We start from the raw sequence: 24,404 nt of genomic DNA on the forward strand, positions 1-24,404 counted from the left end.
TTATTACCAGATATGGGTTTATTACCAGACATGGGTTTATTACCAGACATGGGCTTATTACCAAACATAGGTTTATTACCAGATGTGGGTTTATTATCAGACATGGGTTTATTACCTGACATGGGTTTATTACCAGACATGGGCTTATTACCAAACATAGGTTTATTACCAGATGTGGGTTTATTACCAGATGTGGGTTTATTACCAGACATGGGTTTTATTACCAGATGTGGGTTTATTACCAGACATGGGCTTATTATCAGACATGGGTTTATTACCAGACTTGGGCTTATTACCAGACATGGGCTTATATAACCAGACATGGGTTTATTACCAGACATGGACTTATTACCAAACATGGGTTAATTACCAGACAAGGGCTTATTACCAGACATGGGCTTATATAACCAGACCTGGGTTTATTACCAGACATAAGCTTATTACCAGACATGGGTTTATTACCAAACATGGGTTTATTACCAGACATGGGCTTATTACCAGACATGGCTTATTACCAGACATGGACTTATTACCAGACACAGGCTTATAAACAGACATGGGTTTATTAACAGACATGAGCTTATTAACAAACATGGGTTTATTAACAGACATGGGTTTATTACCAGACATGGGTTTATTACCAGACATGGGTTTATTACCAGATATGGGCTTATTACCAAACATGGGTTTATTACCAAACATGGGTTTATTACCCGATATGGTCTTATTCCCTGAAAACAATGTGGTGATATTTTAATGTACTGTATTTAAAACCTTTGAAATCCTGTTTTATGACAATATCAATAACTCAAAGTCTATTTTGTTCCTATAACAGTTGATTTACTTTGGCTGTTTTTAATATTCTGGAATCTATCTTTATTGTCATGTTTGGCAATGGTCCTTACAGCTTCAATATCATCCAGTGAAGGACTGTACCTACAAACTGTTCAAACATTAGTGTTTTTAAAGTACAGTCGACATATAATCATACCCCAATAAAGTCATTGAGAATGATATCCAAAGGTGTTCAGGAACTGTATGCATAGAGTTTGATATGTACTTTCCAATAAACTGTGACCATGTGAGTTAAGCTCAATGGAACATCCCATTTAAAATTCAAACCAAACTGTATGTAAATGAACCTTTAAGTAGCACGAGTGGGGCTATTTCTGTGTGCATTTAAATAGCTTTGTATACATAATATTATATATATTTGATTGAATGTTAACTGTTCATTCCAGTCTTCTATACTTCGATAGACTCTTTTGCAAAATTTGGCCTGAAACAAATTTAACCCTTTTTCAATTTTAGGATTCCTTTTTTACTCAAGTTCTGTTTTTTATTAGTTAGCATACTTGAGTTACATTTGTTTTCTTTGTGTGCCCACTGGACTGTCTAAGGCAATTCCTGTGGTTCTAAACGAACACAATGGCACAAGCAGATTAACACTCGGCATATTATGACGCTAATATTGGAGGAAACGCTCCTTTATGACACAGAGGCTGTGTGGGTACCGAGGGATTCTGGCCATCAACAGATCTGCCAAAGTAGCAAGTGCTGAGTCCAATCAGCGGGAAATAACATAATGAAATTTGATGTTCTTCAAAACTCACTGCAATTTCTATTTCTCCTTTTAATCAAGGCGAACGGAGATCTCCGGAAATAAAACGATTATATTTTCCACTGTATCCTAATGTTATTTCACTCCATGAAGACTTTTAGAAGAAAAAGTGGCGTATGAGCACGGCACATCAATTTCTCTGACTGATTACATTAACGGGGAACCAAACAAGGCGGTAATTTATTTCCACTCTATTTCAATAATTGAGTGATTGAATTATTGTGACAGTTTGTATGTTGATAAAGCGTTTTAGAAGACAATGCTTATGATTGGTAGAAGGTACAATTTGAACTCTGGGGGATTGTCTCAAGCAGTGTTCTGTAACACCTCTTGTCGCCACACTTATTATTAGATCAACACATATCACCCAGTATTATTTGGTCGGGGACACAATTAGCACACTCAATGTAAGTCAACCTGAAGGTTAATGGGATTGGGGGTGGGCACAGTATGGACACTGTCATACGATGTCGCCCTCCCCCTCACACTTTCTGCCCTGCAGACCTATGGTGAAGGGATTGGGCAGTCTGATTGTTCAATCAGTCCCGATGAAGAACTATTTAGGGCCCCCCGTTCAGTAGTAAACCTATGTTCCACTCCAAACATTGGGGAAAGTCGTGTCAGCCATCTAAAGAAGGTCTCTAAGTAACTGCTTATTTATGCAACAGAGGTCATAGTTTTTTTTATGCCTCCGCTAGGAGTCGAACCCAGATCCTCTGGCTTAATAGCGTAACAGGCAACAGAATAGTGTGCTTCCACTGGGGATCTAACCCTCGATCTCCAGGTTCCTAGTCGGACGCTCTATCACTGAGCTAAAGGGAAATTCCCTATAGCTCGAAGCTAGAAGGAGACCTTAATTCTATGTACAATTAAAATCTGCCACATTAGTCTTACGAATGAGCTAAAAAGAAACTCTCCCTAGCCGAGTCGGAAGGAAATGTAGGGTGGCATACAGTATATATCTTGTCCATTTCAGGGTTGCCCTTACTTAAAGCATCAATGGTGTGCTTGACAGGGCAACTGAACATGATGTACTTATATGTGAAATAAGAAAGAAAATCAGAGAGTATCGCAAGGGGGCAAAACAATGTACACCTCTATCCCATGGTATTTAAACTCATTGTCTACTGTTCAATGATTGATAGAGCAAGATGAAGGATGTGTTAGGTGGACAGACCCATGACTGGACAAATGTATATATAGAAACATACACAAGATGGAAAGTAACGGAAAAAATCTGACATGATGAACAAAGTGTTAAAAGAGGAGAATAAAGAAAATATTGTACTTTTAAAAGCATATTTACTGCTTTACAGTTATATGTTTTAAAGCTGTTTCTAAGACAAACATCCATTTAAAAATGAACAAAGGGCCATAACTCTATATATATAATAGAGGGGCATCAGACACAATTTCAGTATGCTGAGACACAACGTTTCCATATATATCTAAAAATTCAGGTGAGAATCTTCAAAAAATGTGCATCCATTTGTAAGTCACCTGGAACAATCTCCGAAAAGTACATGTGCTGCAGCAATTAGACGTTCGGATAAAACCTGACGGATCACGTAGCTATTAATTATGTCATACCTATCTGCCACCTTACAATGTTTATCTGCTAAACAAGTGAATCTAAAGGAGAACAATATACCACCAAGTCGTTTCCACCGGTAACAATATACATATATTTCAAAACATCAGTTACGGTTAGAAAAAAACTGGAAAAATAATGCAAGATAAATCTTTTAATGCTCCGCCATCTAATGGAGAAATTTACTCCAAAATGTAAAATTATAGTATGATATTACTTAATTTGTGTCATTAGAGCTTGCATCCCACCAAAGCTAGTGGGTGTGTATGTTAAGGGGTGGAGTGCTATGACAATCGGGTGCTGAAATCATAGAGCTATAACCATCGTTAGAGTGTGCGCCTGACTGCATGCCCGCATAAAGCAACGTTATCGTCACCACCCAGTAAAGCACTGCATAGTCAACCAGGTATAGCACACATTTAAGAGTGCTCCCTTGACGCTTATCATTAAAACTGCTATAAACTGGCACCCAGCATGAAGTGTATAATTAAAATTGTTAAAATTTCTGTTTCTAAATTTAGAATTAAAATACTTTTATTCCTGAAATATTTCAATTCTCAAGAAAATTGAATATTTGAGCATACTTGCCAACTCTTCCTATTTAGGACGGAGAGTCCCGATTTTGGACCCTGAAATTGAGCATTTTCATCCAGTTAATTTGCTAAACTATTTCTATTTTCTAAGATTTGATGATTTCACCTGAAAGACCAGCTCAAACGATGCTTTTTAAAAGTGTTTTTTCCCCCTTAGGGTGTACATACACATATTATATATGAGCACGCGTGATCTCCCCCATGGAAATTTCAAAAAGTTGGTAAGTATTGTTTGAGAATCGTGGTAAAAGTGTTAAGACTACAAAGCTTAGTCCATACATCACTGACAGAGAAACGTGTATGCGTACACCTGTTATAGGTGTATTACATAACGACCATGAAATCGGGACATACTACACCTACCTATAGACAAACAAGTTGTTATACTCATATCACCACCCAATGGGGGGGGCCGAGCCGGCTCTATTTATGGTCAAGGGTCAGATTCACGGGTTCAATTGTCTAAATAAGGACAATTAACATAGTAATATCTGTCAACATGTCGACGTCCTTTATATTGGAAAAAACACTTCTTTCATCAGTGAACAGACTTTAATGGTGTATTGACAGAGGCATAACACCAAACACATGATACCCATGATCTCTCAGATAGGTAAATATATTTGATATACTTGAAAAAGAAATCAGGAAATGTCACATATCAGACTTATGGATTCAAACTCTGGGCCTCAAAATACTTAGAAAAAGTTCTGATCTGTCTGGTCACCTGTGATCAATCCTGTTTAACTGTTACTCCCCCTAATCCTGCTCCCACATTCAATCACATCTTTGACCTCAAAGACATATTATGACCTTTACCATTATGGTCATATTTGGTAAGAATCCAAATGAAATACAAAATGGAAAATGCAACTTACACTTGACTAAGAGTTGAACCCAGGAATTTCAAATGAAGAATGAGCTATCTTATTCAAGCCTACGGTATATCTTAGAGCAGAGTCAATTTCAATGTAATGCCCATGCATTGTTGCAAGTAAAACTAAGCGTAGGGGGTTTAATATGGAGGGTAACTGGTGTGGCAGAAAAAAAGGCCAAAAGTCTGGTAGGGGTTTTTCTTGACGATTTCCTCAATATCACCAAACCACATTATAATGCCAAAAGGTTCACTGGTCAAATTTTGGTGGCATATAACAAGATTTTACTGTGTTGCTAATTAATCATATAGAGCTTTAGCAAGTCTATGGGGTCGTTTCCTGCTTCTCCCTGCTTACACACAACTGCACCTATGGGGAAAAGAACAAAACCTATTGTTTCCCAAGGCGTCATCCTACGTTGCATCTAACATGTTACCTATGTAGAAATGGGAGAATTTCTTCTCTGTCTCTTCGGCTTAGGAAGAAAGGAAGGGTAGAAAATTAATCTGTTCTTCCCAATGCAATGTATCACATTGTTGCCTATATTCCTTTCTCTTCTGTGTTCACATCCTTAAATCACCAATTCCGCTGTTGATATGACGATAAAACCTAAGCCACCAACCTGGTGTTTCTCTTGACACCCATCATGCTATGCAATGATGGAAAACAACAAACTATTGCAAAGAAATTAATACTGAAATTTAGCAGATGACATCGGTGTATGATGTAATACTTATATATACCTCAACATGTTAGTATAGGATAATGATTGTAACACTGTCATAGGTCATACTCTTTGTGTGCTCTATCAAACATTATTTAATTAATAAAGGTTACTTCATTCTTTCAATCAATTATCAAACACATATGCATATGCATTTTAAATATAAAACTTTGTAATATGAAAGAAGAATTAGTTAATCGACCTACAACAAAGGTTTAGCACATGTACAGATCTCAGTGTGACAGTGATGTGCAGATGGTGTGTGTGTTACATGTACCAGTAAATGTCTACAGGTACAAGTCTACTCTGACAGTTCCCTCCTGGTACAATAAAACCATGTCATAAAACTGCAGGAACACTACAGTCCTCATACACCACTCCTGGTACACTATAGCCCTCACACACCACTCCTGGTACACTACAGTCCTTATACACCACTCCTGGTACACTACAGCCCTCACACACCACACCTGGTATACTACAGCCCTCACACACCACTCCTGGTACACTACAGCCCTCACACAACACTCCTGGTATACTACAGCCCTCAAACAACACTCCTGGTCCACTACAGCCCTCATACAACACACCTGGTATACTATAGCCCTCACACACCACTCCTGGTACACTACAGCCCTCTCACAACACTCCTGGTATACTACAGCCCTCAAACAACACTCCTGGTCCACTACAGCCCTCATACAACACACCTGGTATACTATAGCCCTCACACACCACTCCTGGTACACTACAGTCCTTATACACCACTCCTGGTACACTATAGCCCTCACACACCACTCCTGGTACACGACAGCCAACACACACCACTCCTGGTACACTACAGCCCTCACCCACCCCACCTGGTATACTACAGCCCTCACACAACGCTCCTGGTATACTACAGCCCTCACACAACACACCTGGTACACTACAGCCCTCACACACCACACCTGGTATACTACAGGCCTCATACACCACACCGGGTATACTACAGCCCTCACACAACACTCCTGATATACTACAGCCCTCACAAACCACACCTGGTACACTACAGCCCTCATACAACACACCTGGTATACTATAGCCCTCACACACCACTCCTGGTACACGACAGCCAACACACACCACTCCTGGTACACTACAGCCAACACACACCTCTCCTGGTACACTACAGCCAACACACACCACTCCTGGTACACTACAGCCAACACACACCTCTCCTGGTACACTACAGCCAACACACACCTCTCCTGGTACACTACAGCCAACACACACCACTCCTGGTACACTACAGTCCTTATACACGACTCCTGGTACACTACAGCCCTCACACACCACACCTGGTATACTACAGTCCTCATACGCCACACCTGGTATACTACAGCCCTCACACAACGCTCCTGGTATACTACAGCCCTCACACACCACTCCTGGTATACTACAGTCCTCATACACCACCCCTGGTATACTACAGCCCCCACACAACACTCCTGGTATACTACAGCCCTCAAACAACACTCCTGGTCCACTACAGCCCTCACACACCCCACCTGGGATACCACAGCCCTCACACATGTACACCACTCCTTGTACACTACAGCCCTCACACACCACTCCTGGTATGCTACAGCCCTCACACAACACTCCTGGTACACTACAGCCCTCACACACCACTCCTGGTATACTACAGTCCTCATACACCACACCTGGTATACTACAGCCCTCATACACCACACCTGGTATACTACAGCCCTCACACGACACTCCTGGTATACTACAGCCCTCACACACCACTCCTGGTATACTACAGTCCTCATACACCACCCCTGGTATACTACAGCCCCCACACAACACTCCTGGTACACTACAGCCCTCACACAACACACCTGGTACACTATAGCCCTCACACACCACTCCTGGTACACGACAGCCAACACACACCACTCCTGGTACACTACAGTCCTTATACACGACTCCTGGTACACTACAGCCCTCACACACCACACCTGGGATACTACAGCCCTCACACAACACTCCTGGTCCACTACAGCCCTCATACAACACACCTGGTATACTATAGCCCTCACACACCACTCCTGGTACACTACAGCCAACACACACCACTCCTGGTACACTACAGCCCTCACCCACCCCACCTGGTATACTACAGTCCTCATACACCACACCTGGTATACAAGAGCCCTCACACAACACTCCTGGTATACTACAGCCCTCAAACAACACTCCTGGTCCACTACAGCCCTCACACACCCCACCTGGTATACCACAGCCCTCACACATGTACACCACTCCTTGTACACTACAGCCCTCACACACCACTCCTGGTATACTACAGTCCTCATACACCACCCCTGGTATACTACAGCCCTCACACACCACTCCTGGTATACTACAGCCCTCACACACCACACCTGGTATACTACAGCCCTCACACAACACTCCTGGTCCACTACAGCCCTCATACAACACACCTGGTACACTATAGCCCTCACACACCACTCCTGGTACACTACAGCCAACACACACCACTCCTGGTACACTACAGTCCTTATACACCACTCCTGGTCCACTACAGCCCTCACACACCCCACCTGGTATACCACAGCCCTCACACATGTACACCACTCCTTGTACACTACAGCCCTCACACACCACTCCTGGTACACAACAGTCCTTATACACCAATCCTGGTAGACTACAACCCTCACACAACACTCCTGGTACACTACAGTGCTCATACACCACTCCTGGTACACTACAGCCATCACACACCACTCATGGTACACTACAGCCCTCACACACCACTCCTGGTACATTACAGCCCTTACTCACCACGCCTGGTACACTACAGTCTTCACACACCACTCCTGGTACACTACAGCCCTCACACACCACTCCAATGTCCATCATACACCACTCTTGGTAAACTGCAGCAGTTTATTATGCATGAAATCTGTCCTTAAATACACGGTCAAATGCAGCGTCAAACCTGAACAACTAGTCAACATTTTCTGACAGAAATATTCTAAGCATAAAAACATTTTAAAATAGGTGTTTTCCCAATTTATGAAGGAATCAGGCTGCTGTTATATTTATGTAGCAAATACTCTTTTTTTTTAACTTGAAGTTCAATGCATATCTGTTACGTAATACTTGCAAGAAGAATGCAGATCAGAGCAGCTGCAACTACATATTGAAATTTATAATGAAACAAACATACATGTTCATGGTCTGTTTTTTTCAAGATTTCATAATGTGGACGCTCAGCCCAGGAAGCTGTGCTTCGGATATGCATGCAATGACACCAAACATAGTTCTATAAAGTCGACCAAATGCCAAGTGCTTTGTATCAATTGTGATGATGCCTTGTAAACAGAGCAGAAATACCTGAATGGTACGGTAGCATTAAGGATCCCGTACCAGGTCTATCATTTTTCATGTATTGTATCGGTAATAAAAAAAACATGCACATGATCTTGGCACTTGGTTTCTTCACAGGTCATTTGTAGTCCCTAAAGCTTGCCATTTAATCTGCGGGGTGTGGGATTATAGCCCCCGTACATACCCATACAGGGCTCCACAGGCACACACCATATGCACTCATTGTTATATCTTTATTTAAACAAGAAGGTCGCTTTAAGTACAACTGTTGTAGATTGTACATCATCAATTTTGAACAGTCTTTTTTCTACAGCGTGAGATGGGCAGAATATGTACCAAGCATTCCAGCCTGCATAGATTAAAATCAGGTCAACTAAATACATGGAGAAGTCAATTATCATCATAAAAGATGACAATCTTGAAACAAATATAACAATTAATTATCACGGGGTGTTTGTGGGTTTTTTAAATCAAGTAACAATGCCTGCTTATAGGATTGCCAGTCATCAAACAGAAAGTTATGTTTGTCTGAGATTATTGTTACTAGGGAATGGTTATCCTAAGAAAAAGAGAAAAATGGTGATCTGATTTTGTTCATACCTTGTGGCAACTGGTATTTGTTGGGCTACATATAAGTGTAATTCTTTAAGACCGATATTCCAAAATCTAAATTGACTGGCCCTGTAGTTTATTTTTGATAACTATGAAACAGGTTATAAAACTTCAATTTATCACTCTTGTTGGCCCAGACGAAGTGTGCTAGGGTCATAACGCTTTCACCCCTATGCAACTTTAGTATCCTGACTCTCCCATGCATTGATCTGGATGAGTCCAATATGGTCTACAGTGGTGACTCATTCACCCCTAAAGACGCATTTGAACTCTTCCAATTCAAAGGTTGGAATAGTTCATTATGAAATTGCAGGGGTGAATGAGTAAACCCGGGAACAATGCTCTGTACCCAGAGGAAACCAATGTGGTCAGGTAAGTAACAAGTGCTGTGTATTGCAAGGGTTGTGACCATACGAAAACATATCACGATACATGGGTACGATACTGTACATATCGTACTTGACGCAACTTTCTCTACAAATCTGGACCTTAGTTTTCCTTGATATGAAACAAATCTAAAGTGTGTATATTCCATGCTGAGTTAGTTTGCTTTTTAAGTGATCTTTCTCCTAAATTGTATAACAGCTTTATTTTTTAAATCCATGGTCTTTCTTTTCGAGGAAAGAACCAGAAGAAATACATGAGGACATTTATCTTGTGCGATTGGTTTATAACCACTCAAAAAGGGGCAGTGACACATAAATATTTTTTTTTAAGTTTCACGATAATATCAGCCAATCCCATGATGCATCAGCACACAAGATTTGATGTAATTCACCAATACATCAGTGAATCATTACACCTCCACAGGTAACCCAATACTTCACATCCAAACAAGGAATCGAACCCCCGTCAACTGAACACTGCAACACCCGACTGCCTGTTAACCCACTGACAACTAACGAGGGGACAAGTGGTTAAGGCGTCTGGCATTCTGTTACCACGAGCCCACCACCACTGGGTCGCGAGTTCAAGACCTAGTTGGAGCAGTTGCCAGGTACTGCCCGTATACGTAGGTCTGTGGTTTTTCTCTGGGAACTCCGTCTTTCCTCCACCAACAAAACCTGACAAGTCCTTAAATGACCATAGCTGTTTATAGGACGTAAAACACAAACAAACCAAACCAACTAACGATGCATTCGGACAGCTCCAGATCGCGGGGAAATTATAGTCAATTGTCAAAATACAAAGGCAAGTGAGTTAAAAAAAGCCTTCATATAAAAACAAAGGCATATTGAAGAGATGCATTAGATGTGATTTTGTTCTGTTGGTGGTTGATAGGACCATCCATACACACAGAAAAAAATTCTTACATGATTTTGTAGACAATTTCACCTAAATTTGCAACCCTGTACCAAAAGTGTTTCATGGCAATAACTCAAAATAATGTGTATGCCATTTGGCTAACAGTTACCCATACAGTTCACTTCAATCAGCATCGTAATTCTGTTTTACTTGACCTCCAACCTCCATCGAATTCCGTTGTCCTCCGTCACAGAACCAGTTGGAGATAAATCATTCTGACAAGTCTTTATCAAAAACTGTAGATAAGCTCACTTCATGGCAACGATATCTTAACAAGTAAAAGTTCAAAACATTTTAAGTATGCATGGTTTAAATCGGCTGGTAAAATGCCATCATATTCCCAGAACACTAGAGAAAATTACGGTGGTGGTTTTTTTCCAGCAGTTCACAGTAGTCCATACTTCACGGCTATTTAGTGACACAAGCGCAAGTAAGGGTTATCGTCTCCGGTGTAGTTTGATTACTAATCTTTAGATTAACGACAGCTAGGACTAGTACAATATTTCTATATACTGGAAACTTTCACCCAATCAAACTTTCGCCCTACACTGGTAAAATCTGTATTAGTCCATTGTTTATTTCGCCCTTCACTTTGGATTGTTATGGAACGGAGGCATGGTAGTCCAGTGGTACGACGCCGGGCTCGTAACTGAAGGGCTGCAGGTTCGAGTCACCGCACGGCACTGTGTTGTATCTTTGAGCAAGATACTTTACTCTGCTTGTTCCAGTCTACTCAGCTGTAAATGAGTATGTGAATTTGGCAGTGCTAAAATTGTAGAATGCTAGTTGTGAGCATCGAAATGGCAGCGCCGGCTGTATGCTCCTCAGGGAGTTGAGAAAGATATTGGCTGGTTGCAAAGGCCCTATAACCACGGATAATAATTTGTGAACCGCTTTGAGATGACCTACGAACTAGGTTGTGATAAAGCGGTATATAACGACCTTGAATTATCATTAATTAATTATGTTGGTTATCAATGTTGGCTATTATGGAAACATTTCGCTTCCTCATTACCGAGGACAAAGAAGGGGAAAGTTAAATTATGGCAAAAATTTCTTAGTATACAGTTATCATTAATTGGGCCATTTAATTTTATCACAATCAGAGTTGGGTTCTTTTTCAGTACATGGCATGGATCTTAAACAAATATCGATACTATATCATTTTATGGTGACTGCCAGTGACCAGGTAGCGCAATGGGTTAGAGCTCAGAAGTCCTGGGTTCAAATCCCACTCCAGCCCAGTTGCATTTTTATCTCCCCTTATACATCACATATAACACGATCATTTTAATGATCTGGCGTCATATTTGACAAACAAATCTAAAATGTATATAGGATGCTAATGAAACAAATCATCGAAGGGTCGAACCGTAACGATTTTATATCTATATTCAATAATATTTAAACCACAAGAAAATCAAACTACGAGTAATTCAAACATAATATCTAGAATGAAATCAAACACAAGATCTGGAGAAATTAAATACAACATTCAGATAAATTAGAACTCCATATTGGAATGAAATATTGCACAACATTGAGACAAAATCAAACAGGATATCGTCTGACTCATTGTACCATATACGTGTTTTATGGTACACCACGCCGTCTCAATGATAAATTATCACTGACAGTAGGACTAATGTTATGTTCAATATAAGCCAGTTTGTAGATTTATACACTGTGTTAGAATGATTAACATACTCGGTTCTAAACATAGGCATTTCTTAGGTCCTCCTCATTAACGAATATCAGAATATTATTTTTTTTGAAAATTACAAATTTGAATAATATTAACCAAATTATAGAAAGGTTGATTTTATAAATTCAACTATTGTGTGTCATTGATAAATTAATGACCATTCATTGAATGATATTTTATTCATTACAAATGCCCATCACAATATCGATCAACAGTAATTTTCTTGCAAAGATGATAGCAATATTTTTACAGTTCACAATTACAGGTATCAGGTAATAGGGTATCGTTAAAGGTAACTGTATATCTATTTTAAACATATCTATCCCATTCCTTAATGACATAGCCCTAGTACATGTGTATGTTACTCAACCCTTAAGTCAAGCAATACCAACATAAAACCAGAACATGTCTATAACACATGAATGCCTCCGCTATCATGTGAAATTAGTTCCAGTGTTTCTGTATGACGAAACAGGACAGGACGATACAATACCTACAGCATAAAACCTGTCTATAAGGACCATACACCAGGTGGACAATACCTACAGTATTAAACCTCTCTATAAGGACCATGCACTAGGTGGACAATACCTACAGTATTAAACCTCTCTATAAGGACCATGCATCAGGTGGACAATACCTACAGCATAAAACCTGTCTACAAGGACCATACACAAGGTGGACAATATATATACCATAAAACCTGTCTATAAGGACCATGCACCAGGTGGACAATACCTACAGCATAAAACCTGTCTATAAGGACCATACACCAGGTGGTCATTACCTACAGCATAAAACCTGTTGATAAGGACCATACAGCAGGTGGGAAATATCTACACCATAAAACCTGTCTATAAGGACCATACAGCAGGTGGGAAATATCTACACCATAAAACCTGTCTATACAAACCATACAGCAAGTTTCAAATGAGCAAATAGCAAAAATGAAAATGATAAATCTTATTATTTGTCATATTTATCAACAATATTTTAGATTCTCATGGGCCTTAAATTATCAAACATCCAACATGGAAATTCCTTCTGGTTACACCTGCATCCAGAAAATACTGATAAAATGTACATTACATTCCACAAAGCCCTTTTTATATAAAACACCAAATAATTAAATGTCAAATGTATTTCTTTTCTATGAAGGTAGATTTTATTTCTGACAACAAGAACATTTTATTCACATATTAGGGCCAAAAACTATTTTATATACATATATATATAGAAATATGAAAAAAGTGTTTTTCGGAATCACCTGTATATGAACACAACATGTAATATATCTGGCTATAACAAGTGTTCTAAGGTATGACTATGGAGCGTAACGCCTTCACATATATACGCACAGCATGTAGCATATAGTTAATAACCACGTCATAAATAACATCGTCTCCTGATAAATCCTTCACTATTTCAACATGGTAGTCAAATATTTGCTAAACTGTTCAGCATATTACATCACAAAAATCTCTAAATCCATATAATAAAACACCTCACAAGAAATATCAAAATCAGAAAAAAGATATATAACATTACCTGAAATGCATTAAATTGTACATGCCAGGAACCTGCATACCCCATTTATGGTAATAGAATGTTCTCAATCAATGCTTGGATTAATCTATTATCCATGAAAACAGGAAGTATGTCCAATAAAATCCCACTTCTATGTTGGTGTGCATTTCTGTACACATCTCTGACGTCACTTAGATACAAATTTTGCAACGGCATATTTTAGAGTTTTAAAGTTTTCTCCTTTATACAAGAGCACAAATGAAACGGAATCAATCTTCATACGCTATCTGAGGCTATTGAAGAATTTTCCTCAATGACAGGAACTTCATGCAAACTTTGTGGACGAGGAGTCATAAAATCAACATTAACTGTGATTTAAGGTCAAATATGTATGCAAATGACCTATTTAATATGCATGAATTTCTATGCATCTGTTTATCTAGTGTTTCTTAAATTAAGACGAAGCGTTGTTATTAGCTTAAGTACAAGGCAAACTGTCACACAACAACCACAAGCCAGATGCCAAAAAGGCCAATCTTTCTTCATTAATTAGCAGTGCATACCAACATATTAATATGCATGAAAACTAATTAGAGTAGCAATTTATTTCGTGTTTCGTCATATTTATACGGAACTGAGTAAAAACGTCATGAAAATTCATCGGAGACTGGTAGACCAAATTATTAATATGTTATATTGTCATGTTAATCTTTGTACTTGAAACAATTATTTCCATTGAATTTATAAAAATTGAAAAAGCGACTTGTTTGAAGTAAAATTGTATTGAATTACTTTGTGGATCTGACAAGTATTTCCAGGATTTGAATAATTTTGGTGTTTAGCATGAAGTATTTACGCTGCACAGACAATATCAGCCGCGATGAACGTGACAAAGTGGCACCAGGCCTACGGGGAACCATTGTTCCCTACAGCACTGTCAAGTAAACAAAATGAAAACTCAATATTATTCAACATTCCCATATAATGAGTAAATATTTTGCACAATTTCAATGATAAATGCCATAACAAATACAAAAGGCCTGTTAGGCCTGTGTAGTTTCCTTTCATCACATAGATATAAATACCTATATTCTCTTTATCGTAATTTTAAACTCTTTAGCAGGCCATGAGTAACAAACACTGCACTGGTAACATAATAAAACACTTGTGTTCCCATTCGGCACATTTGTCATCATGTGATTCACACAGATTTGGAGCGATGCCTTCAATAAAATTTATTGTTTGAATAAAAAGTAGTTTTTAAGTGTTGATAGAAAATTGACAGCAGACATTTAAGCAGTGAATGAAAAAGGTTTTTTAGAAATCATAAGGATATATATCAAGATGCTAGCAATGATTCATGGCAATGGTTCCAAAATTTAGTTATCAGTAAACATTACATATTCTATATTTTGACAAGACCATTGTTATGCTTGCATCCACCTTAAATAGGTATCTCCTTAATTAGCATTCCCAGACGTGATGTGTCAACACACGCTCCCTCTGACGAGGCACTTAACATATGCTAGGACGTGGCCTTCTTGTAATGTTAAAACCTACACTATTCAATTTTAGCAGGAGATGAAATTTATTCAAAAAAATAGCTTTGTAGAATATCAAGTTGATTGGCAACTATCAAAATGACCACGTTTGTTTTAAACTATTTTGACAACTGTTATTGAAATCAACACAATTTTAATAAGAGCACAATGGGCCTGTATATTGCTCACATGTGATGCAATGCTATTGGCATGCACATCTCAAATCTGCGACGTTCAAAGTGGGTCAAGGAAGAATTTGATTCAAGCAAAATTATAACATTGTTATTGGAAGACTCTGGTATGACAAAACATGCAAAATTATAAGCAAACTAAACTCAACAGCCTAGATATCATCATCCTTACCCCTTATGAATGTTTGCTGTAATATGTTATCTTATTTTATTCAAGTGACCTTTGAAGTCATTCAAGGTCACCGACTTGAACAAACTTGACAGTTTGTTGTCTCTTTGAAGTTATTTCATGGATAGCCACATATGACCAAAAATAAGTCAAACTCCTTTATTCAGACACACTTGATATCCTTTCAGGCCAGCAAAGCTGTAAGCAAAATATCCATACTCTAGGCCTTGCAGATCTTTTGATGAAGTTGATTGAAAATTTTGACACATTTTCCGCCATTACCTTGAAAGTAGGTCAAGGTCATTTATCTATAAACAAAATGGACAGACTTCAGTAAAGGAAGCTATAAGTCAAATATCATTACTCTAGACCCCATGATTCCTTAGAAGAAGCCATATGACAAATTATATTGAAAAGGCCATATATTATGATATATGATTATTATATATAATTCAAAGGTTGACACCTATGACCATAAGAATGGATCAAACTCCTTAATTTGAATTGTTATCCCTTGCTGTGACCTTGACCTTGAAGGTAGTTCCTGTGTGTGAAATGACATACACAATCTTGTCATAAAACTCGCATTTATGAATAATTATCACTTAATATTCACTGGTCTTTTAGTTAAGATCCTGACATGAATTGCAGTAATTTGACCTTCATCCTCTTACAGTAACCTTTGCAATATGTTGCACAGACTCTGAATGATCATGCTGCTATCACACTATAGTCTAAGTGACCATGTTTTATCATATCAAGAGTCTTCCAATAACAATGTTATCCATCACACAAGAGTCTGAATGACCATGCTTCGATCACACAAGAGTCTGAGTAACCGTACTGTTATCACACGAAAGTCTGAGTGACAGTGTTATATCACAAAAATGTCTGAGTGACTTATAATGTTCAATCACAAAAAAAATACAAAATAAAGTAACCATGTTGTCATACAAGACCCTGAATGACCATACTGCTATCACACAAGAGTCTGAGTGACCATGTTTTATCACACCAGAGTCACAAAGTAACAATGTTATCTATCACACAAGAGTCTGAGTTACCATATTTTATCACACCCGAGTCACAAAGTAACAATGTTATCTATCCCACAAGAGTCTGAGTGACCATGTTTTATCACATCCAAGTCACAAAGTAACAAAGTTATCTATCACGCAAGAGTCTGAGTGACCATGTTTTATTAAACCAGAGTCACAAACTAACAATGTTATCTATCACACAAGAGTCTGAGTGACCATGTTTTATCACACCCGATTCACAAATTAACAATGTTATCTATCAAACAAGAGTCTGAGTGACCATGTTTTATCACACCTGATTCACACATTAACAATGTTATCTATCAAACAAGAGTCTGAGTGACCATGTTTTATCACACCTGATTCACAAATTAACAATATTATCTATCAAACAAGAGTCTGAGTGAGCATGTTTTATCACCCCAGAGTCACAAAGTAACAATGTTATCTATCACGCAAGAGTCTGAGTGAACATGTTTTATTAAACCAGAGTCACAAAGTAACAGTGTTATCTATCACACAAGAGTCTGAGTGACCATGTTTTATCACACCTGATTCACAAATTAACAATGTTATCTATCAAACAAGAGTCTGAGTGAGCATGTTTTATCACACCAGAGTCACAAAGTAACAATGTTATCTATCCCACAAGAGTCTGAGTGACCATGTTTTATCACATCCAAGTCACAAAGTAACAAAGTTATCTATCACACAAGAGGCTGAGTGACCATGTTTTATCACACCTGATTCACAAATTAACAATGTTATCTATCAAACAAGAGTCTGAGTGACCATGTTTTATTAAACCAGAGTCACAAATCAACAATGTTATCTATCACACAAGAGTCTGAGTGACCATGTTTTATCACACCAGAGTCACAAATTAACAATGTTATCTATCAAACAAGAGTCTGAGTGACCATGTTTTATTAAACCAGAGTCACAAATCAACAATGTTATCTATCACACAAGAGTCTGAGTGACCATATTTTATCACACCAGAGTCACAAAGTAACAATGTTATCGATCACACAAGAGTCTGAGTGACCATGTTTTATCACACCAGAGTCACAAATTAACAATGTTATCTATCACACAAGAGTCTGTGTGACCATTTTTTATCACACCAGAGTCACAAATTAACAATGTTATCTATCACACAAGAGTCTGTGTGACCATTTTTTATCACACCAGAGTCACAAATTAACAATGTTATCTATCACACAAGAGTCTGAGTGACTATGTTTTATCACACCAGAGTCATAAAGTAACAATGTTATCTATCACGCAAGAGTCTGAGTGACCATGTTTTATCACACCTCAGTCACAAAGTAACAATGTTATCTATCACGCAAGAGTCTGAGTGACCATGTTTTATCACATCCGAGTCACAAAGTAACAAAGTTATCTATGACACAAGAGTCTGAGTGACCATGTTTTATTACACCAGAGTCACAAATTAACAATGTTATCTATCACACAAGAGTCTGTGTGACCATTTTTTATCACACCAGAGTCACAAATTAACAATGTTATCTATCACACAAGAGTCTGAGTGACAATGTTTTATCACACCAGAGTCATAAAGTAACAATGTTATCTATCACACGAGAGTCTGACTGTGACAATGTTATATCACAAAAAATGTCTGAGTGACTGTGTTCAATCACAAAAAAAATCTTTAAGTAACCATGTTGCCTATCATACAAGACTCTGAATGACCATCCTGCTATCACACAAGAGTCTTAGTGACCATGTTTTATCACACCAGAGTCATAAAGTAACAATGTTATCTATCACGCAAGAGTCTGAGTGACCATGTTTTATCACATCCGAGTCACAAAGTAACAAAGTTATCTATGACACAAGAGTCTGAGTGACCATGTTTTATCACACCTGATTCACAAATTAACAATGTTATCTATCAAACAAGAGTCTGAGTGAGCATGTTTTATCACACCAGAGTCACAAGGTAACAATGTTATCTATCACACAAGAGTCTGAGTTACCATGTTTTATCACACCAGAGTCATAAAGTAACAATGTTATCTATCACGCAAGAGTCTGAGTGACCATGTTTTATCACACCTCAGTCACAAAGTAACAATGTTATCTATCACACAAGAGTGACCATATTTTATCACACCAGAGTCACGAAGTAACAATGTTATCGATCACACAAGAGTCTGAGTGACCATATTTTATCACCCCCGAGTCACAAAGTAACAATGTTATCTATCCCACAAGAGTCTGAGTGACCATGTTTTATCACACCACAGTCACAAAGTAACAATGTTATCTATCACGCAAGAGTCTGAGTGACCATGTTTTATCACATCCGAGTCACAAAGTAACAGAGTTATCTATCACACAAGAGTCTGAGTGACTATGTTTTATCACACCAGAGTCATAAAGTAAAAATGTTATCTATCACACGAGAGTCTGACTGTGACAATGTTATATCACAAAAAATGTCTGAGCACACAAGAGTCTGAGTGACCATGTTTTATTACACCCGAGTCACAAAGTAACAATGTTATCTCTCACACAAGAGTCTGAGTGACCATATTTTATCACACCAGAGTCACGAAGTAACAATGTTATCGATCACACAAGAGTCTGAGTGACAATGTTTTATCACACCAGAGTCATAAAGTAACAATGTTATCTATCACACGAGAGTCTGACTGTGACAATGTTATATCACAAAAAATGTCTGAGTGACTGTGTTCAATCACAAAAAAAATCTTTAAGTAACCATGTTGCCTATCATACAAGACTCTGAATGACCATACTGCTATCACACAAGAGTCTTAGTGACCATGTTTTATCACACCAGAGTCACAAAGTAGCCATGTTGTCTATCACACAAGAGTCTGTGTGACAGTGTTAAATCACAAAAAAAGTTTGAGTGACCAGGTTCAATCATACAAGAATCTTCAAGTAGCCATGTTGTCTATCACACAGGAGTGCCTGTGTAACCATGTAGTTATCAGAAGAGGCTCTCTGACTGACAGTAGAGCTGGCAGTGCTGTGACACCAATCCATAGGCTGGAGGATTGGAGGAGATTTGTTCTGGGCACCCTCACTTCATCCTGCCAATTTATCATACTCAATTCTCCACTAATTCAATTCCATGCACACCACACATTTTTTGGCCTTTGTTTAATGGCATTTGATGAAAAATAGTGAACTAAACAGATTGTCTGTATTCAGAGGTACAGTCAGCGATCCGCACAGCATTTCTCATACACAGCCGTACGATAACATGGTTCTACTAAGAACTTTTCATTCTTGCAATGTCAAACTTGCAACTGGAAATATTCTGAAAGATACGTTGCGAAAAAACACAATTTTGCATGCTTTGAAATAGCACAAACCCACCTCCAAAACCCCGACAAAACAATGTCTGAAATAATCCTCCATCAAAGAATTTACAGATTCCTGTAAGGAAGGCTTCTTCGTGGTATTATTATAACATTTTATCTATGTATAGAAAAATTGAGAAAAGTCAAAAAAACTCATTTCATTCAATGTTATTGCATCCCTTTCACCAATCAAGTATTTTTTTTAATATATATTTCATCCGAAATTTTGGTGAAAGTGAAAGTCTTGACCAGCCAAAATGGTTTTTAAATTAGCCGGAGCATCTGTATAAGTATTGCAAGAACTATTAGATATTCAACATTTGCAAGTTCCTCACAAGCCTAAGTTCAAGTACCCATACCATCCTGTTCTGACAATGCTGTCTATTAAGGCTTAGACCAATAAAGGCTCTCAGCCACATAACCCAGATTTAAGCAGAGAGGACGCAAATATCTCTATTGAATCTTATATGGTAATGTTCCAGAAATGCTTTATTAGATAAAATATGATAATGCTGGTTTTTACAGGAGAGTCCCTTCTTTTTCAACAGAACAACAGCTAGACACAGTAATCTCTCAGTAATCTCAATACACAGTAATATTTAGACCTTTCAGCCGAAATTTCAGTACCTTTGCTGACATCCATCAAAGTTTTTCTCTATTCTTTTATGAATAAAATATCTAGTAGTTCCTTTTTTATATATTTGTACTATAGCATACTGTTAAATCAAGATATTTTTGTTAGGCCCAAATTTCCTGGTTTCCCCGACGAAACACCATTTCGTGGAAACATGAATTTGTGGATTACGATTACCCGCTCAAACGGAGAATCGCTTTATATCAAACTTCATGGACCTATATGAATTTGTAGATGAAGATTAAACATGAAATAAACAAAATTAAAAAACCAACGAAAACAAGGGATTTCATAGTATATATATATACTATAAAATTAACTTGAGGAAAATTGTCATTTTATTGTCTTTGAAAGGCAATTATTTCCCAATGCTGAACTTCAGACTGCTAAACTATCGCTCTGCCCAGATTGAGCTACCTTGTCGACGGAGGTGTCCTAGCCCAATTGTTCTTCAGTTATTTCCAAATGGACGTTAAGTAGAGGTGAACTATAACTGCATATTCTGTCTTTGCGTATTGCAGAGTTATCTTCTCTTGGGAGCAGGTATTGATTGTTACGTCATTGGTTCGTGTGAGACAATTACGTCGTTTTCTCAAAAATTGATGACGTTACTCTCACAAACAAGTGACGTAACATTTCAATACCTGCTTATTTTTTCATTAAAGACCACCAAAAAATGGAATTGTTTCCAGAAATGATTTATCAAAGCTATATGTATAGCCATACTGGAAAAAATAGGTTCCAATACACAGTTAGTTTTTAGCAGTAGTACGGGGTCCTAATGAGTTATAATCCCTCCACCCCTAGTATAAGAGTCATCTTGTAAACATTTACCCCTATTGAACCTTTCCCTTCTGCTCAGGCTGGGAGCTAAAGGTACCTATACTTTGATTATACAAGACCATTCTGACCAAGACCCCTTTATACCATTATTAGTTTAAAATCTCTTCATCCAAACTGATTTTGTCCTTTTAAGATCTTCATATGACAGTGAGGGGTGACGAGGGTTTACACACAATATTTAAACAACCCCCGAGTCATATCTGACCCAGGGATGCTCCATACCAAATTTGGTCAAAATCCATACAAGAAGCAATCGATCTGGACCAGTGCTTTTTTTAATGAAATGATGACTAGCACTTTCCACAGCATAAACCAAGATGAGCCGATAATAAATTATTTCCTGGATAATGGACTTTTTGTATGTTATATTCTTTCACATCTTATTCAGTATGTTTTTTATACATTATACATGTATGTATGTCAGCTATCTGACTAATTTATCTGCTCCATAGATGCAGACATGGACACCATCACACAAGACACACAACACAAACCAAATGTACACAATGTGCTATCAAGTCCTGAACCAGCACACTAATACATATTTATCACATAAAAATGGTAACCAGGAGAATACATGAATACTGAAAACAAACAAAAGCCTTAAAATAAACCAAGTTTAAAATTCTTAGAAACTTTTCTTCCTGTAATGTCCTATGATCATGCATGGGTGGTCTATGGATCGAGCTACACACCACGTTCACACTGCTGCTGACAAAAACTGGAACCTACAGTACACTGTGATAAAATGAACGATTCAGTGTATATCTTGCTAAAAGAAAACTTGGTTTCTTTTGAAAAGAAACAAAAACGAAGAGCTGTCTGCACAGTATGCATGTTTTTTTTATAATCTCCGACAACAGTAAGTCAAATCCACACACAAGTAAACAATTAAACTCGCGGAAAAGAAAACTTGATTTTATTTTTAGTACCAATGACCTAAATGTTAGAACGTGTGACCTAGATCATATTTTGAAGCTTAATTAAGATCTTTGAACCAGCAAAGCATATCATCTTAAGTGCAACATACATGCACTACTGCGGTCATGATAAATGAGAATATATTTATTTCCTGTTCAAAATTTTGTTTGTGTAAAGAATTAAGATCAAACGTCATATTTGTTTGATAACATGATACGGCCACCACCTTTAGAGTTGTTTCAGCTATGCTTGGCTTGCTGTAATATCTGCAGCGATTCCTGATCTAGGTGTGGCTACATACTGGTACAATCTCCGTCTGACGTCAAGTTAGATGGCATACACAACTTCACACTCTTTAAACAATAACAATTCAAGCAATAACATGGGGTTTTATGTCGATAGTCGGTGTAGTGAGGTCTGAATTTTCTTTGTAGTGAGCTTTAACACATCCTGACATTGGCCTTCGATGTAACTTGGAGCTATTTAATCCTTCTATAAGTATGAGCAATTCAATGCATGTAAATGTATTGACATGTCCTGACTGTAACAATTTTTTTCTGTAAATTGATAAAAGAAAAAGAAAAAAAGTCTGTACCTGCTAATATTTTCATGTTTCTTGTCCATATGGGAGCATTTAAAACTCAATCAGGTTTTTATGAGAGAATTATTTTGCTAACTACTGTTAATAAGTAGCTTGTTAATGGTCACCAAAAGTCTGAAAGTCATAATTAAGTCTCCTGTTTGTTAGTGTTTGTATTTGTTTTTTGCTATTTTTATTTTGTGATAGCCAATCACCTTTGTCCACAGTAGTTTACAAGGAAAGCCACCAGGAATGTTAGGCACTTAATTTGTATAACTTTTGATCACCATGGATTTTAAGGATGCTGCCACAGCAATTTGTCTTACACCAACCCACGATTTTTCGAAGCTTTCAATTCAACCCCTTTTGACATTTGACCCTGCCCCTCAGCCCCTAGGAGGGTCAGCCCATTAATATTTTTCAATCTTTTTTTAACTTTTATGCATCAAATTCAGAATTTCTATAGATCAAATATTACTATCACCGAATACTTATACAACAAAATTATGATCCAAAAATGCAACTTCAACAATTACTGATAGATCATACATCAGTCTAAAGCTTTAACCTGAATTAGCTTGCAATACTGTTTATGTTGACATTGACGAGCACTTAAGCTTTATCTTTATATATTTACCAACACAAAAATATTGCAAAAACAGCCATCGTATCAGAAAACCGAACCGACAACCTTCGCTGAAAATCGTTACAAATGTCACTAGCTCTAGCTCTCTTCTACATTATAATTCTATCTTTTTTTATCATTGACGATTGACCAATCCACAGCATTATACACAAAGACAGAAATAATTAGATTTATCACCAACCAAGTATTTTTTTTAATTATCTTTTCAATCAAGCCGACCTTCACTAATCCTATCTGTATCACATGCTGAGCTGTGGAGCTTCGACCTTGTCTGACCAAGGTCTTGTGTATAATTCACAGAGATGAGCATTTAATTAGCAGGACTGGGTGTTAGTAGTATTGTGTTAAGACCAATGATCCCCATCCTAACAGAGTGGATATCGCTACAATACAAGTCGATGATCCTGTCGTCAGTTGAACATCTCTGTCATCTGCTTAACACCCCGAACCAATTTCATTCAGCTTAACAGCACAAAAGGTCAACAAAATCAGGCCAAATTCAAAAGTGGCCTTAAG

At 37.9% G+C, this 24,404-nt stretch overlaps 1 protein-coding gene across 4 annotated transcripts in view; it reads right to left on the reverse strand.

Annotated features, from left to right (window-relative positions):
- The window catches only part of LOC110440544 (protein trachealess-like), a 130,918-nt gene that overhangs the window by 47,573 nt on the left and 58,941 nt on the right, over positions 1–24,404 (reverse strand). The gene's annotated exons all lie outside the window — the stretch shown is intronic.

This window comes from Mizuhopecten yessoensis, unplaced genomic scaffold (genome assembly GCF_002113885.1).
Source record: "Mizuhopecten yessoensis strain PY_sf001 unplaced genomic scaffold, ASM211388v2 scaffold11185, whole genome shotgun sequence".
Taxonomy (NCBI): domain Eukaryota; kingdom Metazoa; phylum Mollusca; class Bivalvia; order Pectinida; family Pectinidae; genus Mizuhopecten; species Mizuhopecten yessoensis.